This window comes from Scyliorhinus canicula, chromosome 8 (genome assembly GCF_902713615.1).
Source record: "Scyliorhinus canicula chromosome 8, sScyCan1.1, whole genome shotgun sequence".
Classification (NCBI taxonomy): Eukaryota; Metazoa; Chordata; class Chondrichthyes; order Carcharhiniformes; family Scyliorhinidae; genus Scyliorhinus; species Scyliorhinus canicula.
Genome location: NC_052153.1, coordinates 183278402 through 183293648, shown reverse-complemented (window position 1 = coordinate 183293648; position 15247 = coordinate 183278402).

The window sequence follows — 15247 nt, the reverse complement described above, 5'->3', positions numbered from 1 at the left end:
ACTCAGAACTACAGAATTGTTATGGCGCTAAAGGAATCTATTTGGCCTATCGTGTCTGCGCTGCCTCTCCAAGTGAGCATCATGGCTTCATGCCATTCCTCTGCTTTTTCTCCATAGCCCCTGCACATTGTTTTTGTTCAAGTAATCATCTAATGCCGTCTTGAATGCCTTATTGAACCTGCCTCTGGGAATTTTTTCTCTCTGTTCTTATCAATTCCATGAGGGAAGGTAGTGGCCTAGTGGTATTGTCATTGGACTAGTAATGCAGAGACCCAGGATAATAATCGAGGGACTGGGTTTGAACCCCACCATGGCAAGTGGTGGAATTTAAACTCAATGAAATACCTGGAATTAAAAGTCTAATGATGACCATGAAATGATTGTCGATTGTCGTAAAAACCCACCTGGTTCACTCATGTCCTTTAGGGAAGGAAACTGACAAATTCTATCCGCAACATTAGCATCTGAAAGAGAGCACTTCTAACAAAACTGCACTCTCACAGCACTGCACGCAACTGGCAGCCTAGGTTATGTGCTCAACACCCTGGAGTGTAACGGAGTAAGCGCACAATATCCTAACTTACTTGAGACTGTCCCACATGTTGCCAATGAGTATCGGATTTATGTGGAGCAACATTTCAAGGTTTAAACTGAAAGGTGTTGAGTGACAAAAACGGTACCTACTCGATCTCCTGAATTGACATAGAATGTGACTTGACCACTGTTACTATTTTAGAGCGTTCCAGGGAATGGAATGAACTTGTTTTCACTTGCTATCTGTCTAACCTCAAGCTGATGCCAGGGTCACAGTTCCCACTGAGACAATCCAAAAACGAACATTGGTAATTATTATGTCACCCTGAGTTGCAGAGAACACTGAAGGCTAGTGAGTGCACAAATGCAAGGTTAGATGTGAAACGTTAAACCGTAGTCTGTAAATACTACAGCTAGGAACTGCAAAGACAACTTGAAAATTAAATGAAATGAAAATCGCTTATTGTCACAAGTCGGCTTCAAATGAAGTTACTGTGAAAAGCCCCTTGCTGACATATTCATCAGATGTTGAACATGTAGTACCTGTAAGTGAGACAGATATGTTTTTTATTGGACAGGTAACCATGTCTATTATGGGCAAAGTGACCATGTTTGTGCTGGGTTAGGTGACTGTGTTTGTTGAGGGCAAGGTGACCATATTTGTTATGGACAAGGTGACCATGTTTGTTGTAGGCACGATGACTAGGTTTGTTATGGTCAAGGTGACCATGTTTGTTATGGACAAGGTGACCATGTTTGTTGTGGGCACGATGACTAGATTTGTTATGGGCAAGGTGCCCATGTTTGTTATGGGCAAGATGACTAGGTTTGTTATGGGCAAGGTGACCATGTTTGTTGTGGTCAAGGTGCCCATGTTTGTTATGGGCAAGATGACTAGGTTTGTTATGGGCAAGGTGACCATGTTTGTTATGGGCAAGGCAACCCAAGTTGGTTGTGGGCAAGGAAAGGTTCAACCTGGTTAGAAGTCTTAGTTGGAGATTTGTTTCCTTTCTTTGAAGTGTTAGACTCCAGTTCAGCTTGCAAAATCATTGGCCCAAATCCTCCAGTCTCCAGATTGGACGTCCAACTGAAATGCTCATCTGGAGTCTGTGGAACTCCTGGCATATTGATCTATGTGGGAGATTCCTCTGAGGTTTCAACGTCTGATGGACAATTCCCCTGATACTGAAACCCTCTGTGAAAGTCTGAGGCTCTGAGTTAGGGTCGGAGACTTGGGACAGTTCCAATTTGCTTCCGTGGATAATTACTCAGAAAATGTTAGTTGGATTAGAATCTAGTCTAACCTCTGGGTACCTACAGAACTGATTCCCAAATTATTCACCGTGAACCAGTGACTACCCTCTGATCCGAACCGACTACCTTCCCAGATACCTCAGGAACATCCTGATGCCGAACCATATCGCAGTCATGTGACTATCCCCTAACCAGACCCAACCTCCCACTGTTGACCTGACTGACCCCTAATCCGTCCAGACTATACCCCATCCTGACCTCCTGACTACATCTCCATCTGACCAATCTATCCCACGATCACCTGACTGCCTCCTCACCACCCCCCCCCCCCCTCCAATTATGCCCTCATCACCTGAGTACCTCCCCGGTCCAGCCCAACTCCCCTCCCAACCCAACCCAACCCAACTACTCCTACGACCACACAATTATCCAACAGAATTATCTAATTTCCCACAAATATTCCATTTCACCCACCTGTCATCTCACCCACCTACCACCTCATCCACCCTACCCACTTCACCCAACTGACACCTCAAACAGATACCCCCTCACACACCCTTCCCAATTATATACCTATCAGGTTCACTCATTTAGCCACCTCACCAACCTACCTCTTAACCAACCGCAAACAACTATCACCTCAAGCTCGACATCTATCATTAGGACATGCTTCGATGAGAAACATTGTATACTCCCAGAATGTCCTGATCCACTACAAGTTGAATACAACTGGTCCACAGCAGACGCCATCTCCCTGGCCCTGCACTCATCCCTGGAGCATCTCGACCACAAGGACTCCACATTAGACTCCTCTTCATTGACTATTGCTCTGTCTTCAACACCATAATCCCAGCCAAGCTCATGTCAAAATTCCTTGGTGTGCACACCACCGACAATCTGTGCTGGTCCACCCACATCAACGCTACGACCAAGAAAGCACAACTTTCTCAAGAAACTAAGGAAATTTGGCATGTCCACATTGACTGTTACCATTTTTTACAGATGCACCATAGAAAGCATCCTATCTGGCTGCAGCACCACCTTGTACGGCAACTGCTCGGCCCAAGACCGTAAGAAACTTCAGAGAGTCGTGGACACAGCCCAGACCATCACTCGAGCCCGCCTCCCATCCATTGACTCCATCTACACCTCCCGCTGCCTTGGGAAAGTGGGCAGCATAATCAAAGACCCCTTCCACCTGTGTTATTCTCTCTTCCAACCTCTCCCAACGGGCAGGAGAGTCAAAAGTCTGAGAATATGTGCAGACTCCGCGCAGGCAGCGACCCAAGTGGGAATCGAACCTGGCACCCTGGTGCTGTGAAACAACAGTGCTTATCACTGTGCTACGGTGCCACTGAAATGCCCTAGCAAACCACGCAGTTGTATCCAATTGCTTGAAAGTCAATTAAAAGGGATGAAACTGGTCTGACCTTCTGGAATCAACCTAGGTATTGGAAATGACAACGGCACATCCATCCCGGTCAACATTGCAACATCACTCTTACGAGCATCTTAGGGCTGTGCCAAATTTGGAAAAGCTGTCTCACAGACTAGTTAAGCAACAGCCTATCATGGTCATACTGATCAAGTCCCAGACACCATCCCTGGCTCACCGGCAGGCCACACCGAGCGGCACAGTGGTATACAGTTGGGAGGGAGTTGCCCTGGGAGTCCTCAGCATCGACTCTGGACCCCATGAAGTCTCATGCCACCAAGTCAAACATGGACAACAAAACCTTCTGCTGATTACCATGTATTGTCCACCTTCGGGCAGCACGGTAGCATTGTGGATAGCACAATTGCTTCACATCTCCAGGGTCCCAGGTTCGATTCCAGCTTGGGTCACTGTCTGCACATCCTCCACGTGTGTGCGTGGGTTTTCTCCGGGTGCTCCGGTTTCCTCCCACAGTCCAAAGATGTACAGGTTAGGTAGATTGGCCATGATAAATTGCCCTTAGTGTCCAAAATTGCCCTTAGTGTTAGATGGGGTTAATGATTTATGGGGATAGGGTGGAGATGTTGACCTTGGGTAGGGTGCTCTTTCCAAGAGTCGGTGCAGACTCGAAGGGCTGAATGGCCTCCTTCTGCACTGTTAATTCTATGATAAGTTCAGCTGATGAATCAGTCCTCCTTCATGTTGAACACCACTTGGAGGAAGCATTGAGGGTGGCAAGGGCACAGAATGTACTCTGGGTGGGGGACATCATGAAGAGTGGCTCAGTAGCACCAACTGAGACAAAGCTAGCTTGGTCCTGAAGGATATAGCTGCTAGACTGGGTGTGCCGCAGGTGGTGATGGAACAAACAAGAGGGAAGAACATACTTGACCTTATCCTCACCAACTGCCTGCTGCAGATGCATCTGTCCATGACAGTATCGGTCGGAGTGAGCATCGCACAGTCCGTGTGGAGATGAAATACCATCTAAACGTTGAGGATATCCTTCATCATGTTGTGCTTATTGTACATCCTATGTTTTAATGTGTGGAACGATCTGTCTGGACTGTACGCAAAACAATACTTTTCACTCTACCTCGGTACATGTGACAATAAATCCAACTCCTACCTACGTTCTTACCCACCTCATCCATCTCACTCACCTTACCCACCTACCCACATATCCACTTACCTCGCCCACCCTACCCACTAACATCACCCACCTACCCACCATGACACCCTGATCCTTCACTCACTCGTTCACTCACCCAATCACCCGTTCACTAATGTTCAAACTGGATATTTAAACTTATCGTGTGGCAGCTAGTTCCATAAAAAGGGGGTACCTGCCTCCCCCCCCTAACGCACTCTGCTTTGTTGGACATGGCATTGCGCTCATCTGGGAAAGCTTGGGATCACCAGGTCCCGGAAGGAATGTGGGGCAGCATTGAGTCGGGGGAGCAGAAATTCATCAGTGATCGCTGCACCTTAGAAGCTCCAGGCTATTAATTCCCTAAAAAGGAAAACTTGCATTTCTATAGCTCCTTCCACAGATGCAAAATATTCCCAAGGTGCTTTAGAGCCAATGCAGTTGCTCTTGTACTGCAAGAAAACCAGCAAGCAATTTGAGCATAGCAAGCTCCCACAAACAGCAATGAGGCAACTGAACTAACTTTGTGAAACTGATTTGAAACGGTGGCCAAGGAATCTTTTGCATCAACCTGGGAGGCAGACAGGGCCTCAGGTTAATACATCCCATCCAATAGGCGGCACCCCAATAGTGACAGCCGTCACTCAGCCCTGACACATGGGCTCAGCTCCTGGAGTGGGGCCTTAAACCCACAACCGAGAGTCTCAGTGGCGAATTCCACCAACGCACAGCCCCTGCCTCAGCCCCCAGAGTTTAATATGGGTGGCACGGTGGCACAGTTAGCACTGCTATTATTCCTACCAAAATGGATAACCACACAAATGTGAGGTTCTCCATTTTGGTACGAATAACAGCAAAAGAGATTATTATTTAAATGACAAAATATTAAAATATGTCGCTGTGCAGAAAAACCTGGGTGCGCTAGTACATGAGTCGCAAAAAGATGGTTTGCAGGTGCAACAGGTGATTAAGAAGGCAAAGGAATTTTGTCCTTCATTGCTAGAGGGATGGAGTTTAAGACTAGGGAGGTTATGCTGCAATTGTATAAGGTGTTAGTGAGGCCACACCTGGAGTATTGTGTTCAATTTTGGTCTCCTTACCTGAGAAAGAACGTACTGGCGCTAGAGGGTGTGCAGAGGAGATTCACAAGGTTAATCACAGAGCTGAAGGGGTTGGATTACAAGGAGAGGTTGAGTAGACTGGGACTGTACTCGTTGGAATTTAGAAGGATGCGGGGGGACCTTATAGAAACATATAAAATTATGAAGGGAATAGATAGGATAGATGCGGGCAGGTTGTTTCCACTGGTGGGTGAAAGCAGAACTAGGGGGCATAGCACCAAAATAAGGGGAAGTAGATTTAGGACTGAGTTTAGGAGGAACTTCTTCACCCAAAGGGTTGTGAGTCTATGGAATTCCTTGCCCAGTGAAGTAGTTGAGGCTCTTTCATTAAATGTTTTTAAGATAAAGATAGATAGTTTTTTGAAGAATAAAGGGATTAAGGGTTATGGTGTTCGGGCTGGAAAGTGGAGCTGAGTCCACAAAAGATCAGCCATGATCTCATTGAATGGCGGAGCAGCCTTGAGGGTCAGATGGCCTACTCCTGCTCCTAGTTCTTATTATGTTCTTATGCTGCCTCACAGCGCCAGGGACCCGTGTTCAATTCCTGTCTGAGGTTACTATCTGTGTGGAGTTTACACTTTTTATCTACGTAGGTTTCCTCTGGGTGCTCCGGTTTCCTCCGACAGCCCCAAAAATGTGTGGGTTAGGTAGATTGGCCATGATAAATTGCCCTTCATGTCCAAAGATGTGCAGGTTAGGCTATATGGGGTTACAGGGATAGGTCGGATGGATGTGTGAGGCATGGGTAGAATGCTAATTCAAAAGTTCAGTGCAGGCTCAATGGGCCGAATAGCCTTCTTCTGCACTGCAGAAATTCTCTGATTCACGGTGAAGATTCAACCTGTGCGGTGCCTGGTGCCAAAGCAATCACTTTCAGTGGGCGATCTACCGCTTGGAAAGATCCCAGGACCAAATTACAATCCGAATACCAGCGGCCACAATCGACCAGTATTGGGAATCGAACAACGCGACAACTGGTTAATGGATGCCTCGATCGATCGACCTAATTAGAAACCAATAAAATGTATTCCAAGATCAGGGATGAATAATAATGACTTAACACTGGGTTTGAAAAAAAGTGTCAATCCTTGGTTGAAAAATCCAAAGTATCGATCACCCGCCCCCCTCCAGAAGATTAAGTGCGAGGTCAATATTGACGAATTGCAGCAATGAGCTCACCAAGGGTGTCACGATTGTGATCTGGTGTGCAAGCAGAGAAATGACAGATGTCAAAGAACATAGAACGTACAGTGCAGAAGGAGGCCATTCGGCCCATCGAGTCTGCACCGACCCACTTTAAGCCCTTCACTTCCACCATATCCCCGTAACCCAATAACCCCTCCGGACTTTTCTGGCACTAAGGGCAATCCACCTAATCTGCACGTCTTTGGACTGTGGGAGGAAACTGGAGTATCCGGAGGAAACCCACGCAGACACGGGGAGAACGTGCATACTCCGCACAGACAGTGACCCAGTGGGGAATCAAACCTGGGACCTTGGTGATGTGACGCCACAGTGCTATCCACTTGTGCTACCGTGCTGCCCACAAAGAGCGCTGAAGTTTTGCCTCCCCTCCGGCGAATGGGAGTGCGGCTCCTGCCTTGAAATGCCGAAAGAGACCGCGTCCAACTGGATTTCGTCCTGTTGGGCTGATCGCGCCTTCGCGAAGTTTGAAGAAATGATGAATAACCTGGATTATGCTGGAAGGCGATCCCTCTTGCTGTTCCTGCACTACTGTGCACCATCTAGTGGACCGTGGTGGTGCCTACAATTCTTTGGCAAATGGAATCATGAAGGGCACGACATAAATACAATCTTTCCTGCCTGAGAGACCGGCAAATCTTTGATTGAAAAAATAGGCGTGCGTCAAGCAATCACCTCAGGAATAAACTATTCTGTCAATGATTCTGTATGCCAAGCAGGACAACGGGCAAATGGTGACAAAGTAAGGTTAACCAGACTGCAGGCATGGGACATCGCTAGTACGCTGTCAACACGGGGGCGGGGGGGGGGGGGCTGCGGGGTCGCCTGGGATCACACGTAAAAATTTCACTGGAATCCTGCGAGAATCGTGGCGAATCTCATTATTTTCTCATTGGGCCACCCGATTTAAATGATAGTTCAGGTGGAAGGTACACGAGGGGAATCAAGCAGCTTAATCGTGTCTGCCTGGGAGGAAGTCTATTAAAGAGAGGTGATCGCTTTATTATGTGGTAGAGATGAGGGAGACCTGATTTTTCATTTCAAATTAAAGCAGCAAAGGAACAGCTGAGCTTATAGATGAAAATTAGTGTGAAGGAAATGCAAGGCAGAGAAGTATAGAAAAATACTTCTTCCTCATCCATCAACGTCTTCAGTTTTCTTCTCTCTGTGAGCGTAATATTCTGAAGAAGGTCTTAATTCTAACGCCCGTGTTTACACACTTTGTCATGCTACGAACTAGTCATGAAGTGGACTCATTTGCAGGGTTGTGGGGAGAACAGGGGTATGGAAATAAATTGGAAAGCTATTGAGACAGTACAGGAACGCTGGGCTGAATGGCCTCCTTCAGTGCAGGATGATGGTATGATTTTAAGCTGCTTCTGAGTGTGGTGACGTGCCGATTCGCAATATCATAGATGATTGGTGGTGCGACCTCCAACCAGCTGGTGGCGGTACAGGCACACCATGCGGTCTCAAGACAGTGGTCATGTAACAATGCACTCCAATGTAAGTGGGGGCACATCTGGCCATCAGGAGATGGTTGGAAGACATACAAGAGGACAGACGAGCACTCGGAGTAGTTCCAGAGTAGTACAAAGAAACTCCATGATAACTTGCTCTGTCACAGATCGTTATCTTACCACGAGTGATTCAATGGCTTGGACAAGTCACAAGTCATTTGGTGGATTCCTTGCTCGACATTGAACACCAATCACAACGCTGAGGTCCACCGACTGATTGTGAACATTGTAGTTCCCACGACCTCCCATTAAATGTGTCAAGTTTCAATAACCTTCTATTGTCACAAGTATGAAGTCACTGTGAAAAGCCCCCAGTCGCCACGTTCCGCACCTGTTTGGGTAAGCTGGTACGGGAATTGAACCCGCGCTGCTGTCCTTGTTCTACATCACAAACCAGCTATCCAGCACACTCAACTAAACCAGCCCTTCTCAGGGTATGGATGAAATAAAAGGCAGTGATTTTTCGCCCGTCATTCACCCAGTTACGCTGGAACTGTGCACAGTGGAAAGATGGAGAGGTTTAAAGAGTGAGATAAATTTGGGCCTCACCCGAGCTCTTCAGAATTCTGAACAATTTTGTCAGAGGAAGGAAGAATACTCTGTTTCCACCAGTTGGTACATCAGTGATTATGGGATTTCAAGATGGTCAGCAAGAGAGTGAGGAGTGAGATGAGGAGAAACATCTTCACCCAGAAAGTTGTTGGGGTTTGGAAAGCATTGCTGAGAGTGCGGTGGAGGCGGATTCCATAGGAGGTTTCAAAAGGGAGCTGGATACATATTTGAAAGTGATGAATTTAGAGAGCGACAGAGATAGGGCTGGGGAATGGGACTAGCTAGGTAGAACCTTTGAGAGCCATTGCGGACATGATGGGCCGAATGGCCTCCTCTGTGCTGTAAATTCTATTATTTTCGGATTTGGATCAGATTGGATTGGTTTAATGTCACATGTATCGAGGTACAGTGAAAAGTATTTTTCTGCGAGCAGCTCAACAGATCATTAAGTACATGAAAATAACATAAAATAAAAGAAAAGAAAATACATAATAGGGCAACACAAGTTACACTACATAACACCAGCATTGGGTGAAGCATACAGGGGTGTAGTGTTAATGAGGTCAGTCCATAAGAGGGTCGTTTAGGAGTCTGGTAACAGTGGGGAAGAAGCTGCTTTTGAGTCTGTTCGTGTGTGTTCTCAGGCTTTTGTATCTCCTGCCCGATGGAAGAAGTTGGAAGTGTGAGTAAGCCAGGTGGGAAGGGGTCTTCTATTCAATTTAAGTAAAAACATAGCCATCAATGGTGGAATTTTAACAGTGGTAGATGCATACAGGACGACAACTGGAGGAGCAGGAAATCTCAGAGTCTAGAGGCTGGAGGAGATTATAAAGGTAGATGAGACAGTGGAAGGATTTGACTGTGAGGATGAGAATTTAAAGTTTGAAGCAATTTCATTAAATGCTAACGAGTAATAATTTCCTCCATTGAAGATGGGTAATCATTTCTTCAAATGTAGCTATAATGCATTCCTCAACCTCCTCAACACCAATCATCCTTCCAAGAGAAGAAAACACCATGCCAACATCCTGACCAGCTTGCCAGGCAGAAGGCAAGTATTCCCTGGCAGCAGTGGGCAAGCAGCTTCTGCGCAGCCTCAACAAAGGTAATCAGACGTCAAACAGCATTCTGTGAAGAACTAGGAGTTACATTAATCGGGAGATCTGTCTTGTGCCTTTAGGCTGGAAATTACTGTCCTCTCCTCACTGTTCTCACACAAGTGTGGATTTTCCAAAAATAAACCAGCGAACAATTCCATCAAAGCCACAGTAGAAACTTGCATCAATATGGCTCGAATGTGCGAACTGTACTTCACAAAGCAGAAATGGATTCAAAGGAGGAGGGGTCATCACCAGCAGGGCAGAGGCATGAGGGAGGCGTAAAACTGAAAAACACTGTCAAGCACTTAGCAGACCAGGTAGCGTCTGCAGCGGGATGAACAGTATTTTGGATTGTTCATCAGACCTGGAAGACGTTAGAGATCAGCAGCTTTTTAGTAAGTGCAGAGCCAAGGAAAGGTCACCTTCTTGTGTCCAAAGATATGTAGGTGAGGTGGATTCGACATTTTAAGATGCCCCTTAGTACCTAGGGATGTGCAGGTTAGGTTATGGTATTAAGGGGATCGGGTGGGTGGGTGGGCCTAGGTGGGCTGCTCTTTCAGAGGGTTGGTGCAGACCTGTTGGGCCGAATGGCCTCCTTCTGCACTGTAGTCATTCTATGTTTAGCATTAGACACCCAAGACGAGACCTACACGTCTTGACACTGAGAGTGGAATACTGGGAAGAGAGGCGTAAGAGCAAGGGGCGAGATGCATACAAATGCTTGGGCAGGGCTGGGACAGGGCTGGGAGATGGGAGGGAGATGGAGGAAAAAATGCTCAATTCCACATGTTAAGGGAACAAAGAACCAATGGAAATCAATGGGGAAAGTGCGGATAGATCAGTCAATTTAATGTGAAACAAGATTGAGATGGTGAAGTACGGAATGCGCGAAAGTATGCGTAGGGTAAGGCTTGGCCGGCAGCTGGGAAGGACAACGAGACAACAGAGTTATCCCAGAGTTCTCCTACGATACATTAACAGAAATTCTTACTGTCTCGCCACCTCGGTTACACAAAGGTCACTGATCAAAGTCAACAAATTTACTAAGGAAGGCATGAGAAAGGTCTGGAAATGAGTTTCAGAAACTGATTTTAAAAAAAGGAGAACAGAATGTGAATACAATTTAGCAAAAGGCTTCTATTGGTATGTAAAAAGGAAGACAAATGTGGGTCCATTGCAGGCAGAGTCAGGAGAATTCATAATGGAAAATAGAGAAAGGGCAGATATTGCAAGATTATATTGTGTCTGTTTTAACGAAGGAAGTTACAGGAAATCTCCCAGATGCAGAGATCCAAGGGGCTAGGGAAACTGCAGAGTTGAAGAAAATTAGTATAAGTGGAGAATTTAACGGGACTGAAGTCGATAAGACCCCGGGACCCGATATTATGCATCTCAGAGTGTTTGAAGAGGTTGCGTTAGAGATAGTTGAATACATTGGTGATCATCATCCAAAATTCTATAGATTCAATCAAGTTCACAGGGGGAGAGGGCAATGTGCAGATCTGGTGCGGAGTTCAGCCGGTTCCTTTGTGCTGTCTTCATCATTGTGAGGATGGAAAATCAAACCTCACACATGTAGGTCATTGTGAAGGGCAATGGCAACAAAATGCTTGTTTTACTCAGCACTGGATACTCCTCGGAGACTTGGCTACTCCAGAATGCTGACAACCTCATGGACTTGCCGGGTGATTTTAATATGCTGTCACAGGTGAGGTACAAAAGTTCAGTCTCTTAGTTTGGAGTCAGGTGTAAGTTAATAATTGACTCTGGGGTCTAAAACTCAAAAATACTTTTCACCCACCATTTTTTTAATCGCTCAAGGTTTATGGGCATCACCAGCTGGCCCAGCATTTATTACACATCTCTAATTGCCCTTGAAGGGGCAGTTAAGAGTCAACCACATTGCTGTGGGGCAGAACAGTCAGGATGACATGAGTGAAGCAGATGGGCTTTTAGAACAATCGACAATGGTTTCATGGTCATCAGGAGAGCTTTAATTCCAGACTTTTATTGAATTCAAATTTTGTAATCTGCCCTGATGGGATTCAAACCCAGGTCCCCAGAGCTTTATCCTGGGTCCCTGGATTCCTAGTCTAGTGACAATGCTACTGCACTACTGCCTCCCTCTTCTCTTTCTGCCCTGGAAAATAGTGACAAAAACGTTTGATCAGCGCAGCCAGATACGACTGAATAAGGCTTGCCAGTCTATTAACAGTTGCTGACACTTTTTTCTTCGATGTGTCGTAGCAGTGTGGGGAACATGTTGTAGTTTTGACTTTGTACTTACACTTGCCAAACTTTCAATTACTTTTGGAAAGCAGCTGTTTCTTCACAGTGCCGAAAGCAATCATCATCCTCCCCTTGCAATTTGATGTTCAGTTCATTTAGAATTGAAAAGATGTCGGCATGGTTTTGACCTGATTTGATTTATTGTCACGTGTACCGAGGTACAGTGAAAAGTATTTTCCTGCGTACAATCCAGAAAGATTATTCCTGCCATGAGAAAAAAACATAGGTCATACATAAATATACAACGTAAATACGCAGACGCAGGCATCGAGTGAAGCATTCGGAGTGTAGTATTACTCAGTAGAGAAGATGTGTGAAGAGATCAGTTCAATCCATAAGAGGGTCATTCAAGAGTCTGATAACAGCGGGGAAGAAGCTGTTTTTGAATCTGACAGGGCCTGCTTTCAGACTTTTGTATCTCCTGCCCGATGGAAGAGGTTGGAAGACAGAATAACCTGGGTGGGAGAGGTCTTGATTATGCTGCCCGCTTTCCCAAGGCAGCGGGAGGTGTAGACAGAGTCAATGGATGGAAGGCATGATGGCCTGGGCTGTGCTCACAGCTCTCTGTAGTTCCTTACAGTCTTGGACCAAGCAGTGGCCATACCAGGATGTGATGCAGCCGGATAGGATGATTTCTATGGTGCAACTGTAAAAATCGATATGAGTCAATGTGAACATGCTGAATTTCCTTAGTTTCTTGAGGACGTCTAGGCACTGTTGTGCTTTCTTGGTCATCGTATCGACATGGGTGGACCAGGACAGATTTTTGGTGATGTGCACACCACAGGAATTTGAAGCTGTTAACCATTTCCACCTCGGCACCATTGATACAGACAGGGGTGTGTACAGTACTTTGCTTCCTGAAATAAATAACCAGCTCCTTAGTATTGCTGATGTTGGGGGAGAGATTGTTGTCATTACACCACTCCACTAGGTTCTCCATCTCCCTCCTGTACTCTGACTCATTGTTGTAAGACATAGTTAGCATTCAATTCACATTTACCAGCACTTCCCTGCATATAACACAGATAGGCTTTGCAACTTGATTTACATTGGCACAATTGACAAAGACTTACCTCAAGAAATCATCTTTATACTGCTTTGTCTCCCATTTCAGTTTCTTCTCAGTCAGCTGTTCACAAGAGGGGCTGGAGCTTTATATGCAGCTCATATGAGCACTGCTTTGTCCTGCCATGGACTCTCCTGTGCAGCTCTCTCAGAATAAATAGATTCTGGCCTATTTATGTCTCTGGCCCTCTCTTCCTTATAACAAAATGATCCATCTTCAGTTCTTCACAGTCCTGTTGCTTGATTGCTCGCAGCTATAAAATGGAGCAATCTCTCCTCGGTAGTTTTGCGGCAAAAGCACGGATGGACAGGGTGTATGATGCCCGCATACATGCCAGGCACGTGACCTGCTCTCTGCCACCACTTTTAGTGGGAAGACTGCATCATTTGTTTTTACTGGTCACAGCCGGCATTCTCAACTTAAAAATCAAAGATGGCCGGCATTCTTAAAAGCCAATTGCGGCCATTGAATGTTCCTCTCGCGATCGGAAATGGTGCAACCGATCGCTCTGAGACCCTCCCGACACCCACCCATGCGTCACGACCTGTAGTTTGGAAAACTCTGCTCTAGATTTTCAGAGAATAAGAGGTGATCTCATTGAAATCTACAATATACTTAAAAGAATAGACAAAGAAGATGCAGGTAAGATGTTTCCCTTGGTTGGGGAGTCTACAACCAGGGGGCACACTTTCAAAATAATCGGTGACCACTTAGGACTAAGATGAGGAGAAATTTCTTTACTCATAGGGTTTGAATCTTTGGAATCCTCTACCCCAGAGGACTGTGGTAGCTCAGTCATTGAGTACGTTTAACGCTAGGATTAATAGATTTCTGATTGACAACAATGTAAAGGGTTAGGGGGACAGTGAGTTTAAAAGGAATTGAAGTGTCCAAACAGCCACAATCATATTAATTGGCGGAACATGTTCGATGGGCCGAATGGCCTGATTCCTATGTTCCTACTACTTGAGAGTTTGTTGTGAGAGGGTTCTGTGATTCCAAAGATCATGTGCTCGTGAACCAGAAATGTATTTTCTTGCGGAATGCAAATAGGGAAACAGTCAATCTCACACTGATTCAGATCAACCCAGCATGTTCCACAGAAAAATATCTTTCCTTTTGTTTCTGCAAAAGTACAGCCGTCTTCGTCAGTGTCTTATGTCAGTGGGAGTCTTCATTAAAATAAATAGAAATGGCAACCGACACTACTTCCCTCAAGGCAGTCACATGACTTAGTAAGATGGCATTGTCAAAACCCAAACATTCTCTATTTTATATCGAACATATCGAACAAAAAAATTTACAAACATATCGAAACCTAGCGAACGAAAAGCCCATTTCAATGCACAATCCCGTGTGACTGTGTTACCCAGGTTACCCACCTTCTACCCACTGTTCTCATGCATTAACAATTCTTTATTATACTGGTCAGTGATATTCATTGCACACGGAGTCTTCAAATCAGTTGGTCTTTCAATGGAAGTATAGATATTAGCTGCATGTTTGAGTGATGTGTCTTGTCCGGAGTGTTGTTCCTGTGGCATTTGTTTCCTCAGTGACTGTTGTTGTTTGATTACAGTTGTTGGGGACATGTTGGCCTCTAGAATTGATGATAGTCTGTACTCAGTATAGCTGGTGAGATCTCGTCTCCCTGATGTACTGATTGTTGTATGTGAGCGTAAAGGGCTGTGATTTGAGCGTAAAGGGCTGCGATTAGAAATATAGAAAAAAGAGGAGCAAGAGGCCATTCGGCCCTTCGAGCCCAGTTCGCCATTCATTCTGATCATGGCTGATTATCCAACTCAATAGCTTCATCCCACTTTCCCCCACATCCTTTGATCCCCTTTGCCCTAAGTGCTATGTCTAACTGCTTCTTGAAAACATACAATGTTTTGGTCTCAACTACTTCCTTTGGTAATGAATTCCACAGGCTCACCACTCTCTGGTGAAGATAGTTCTCCTCATCTCTGTCCTAAATGGTCTATCCTCTATCCTCAGAATGTAACTCCTGGTTCTGGAC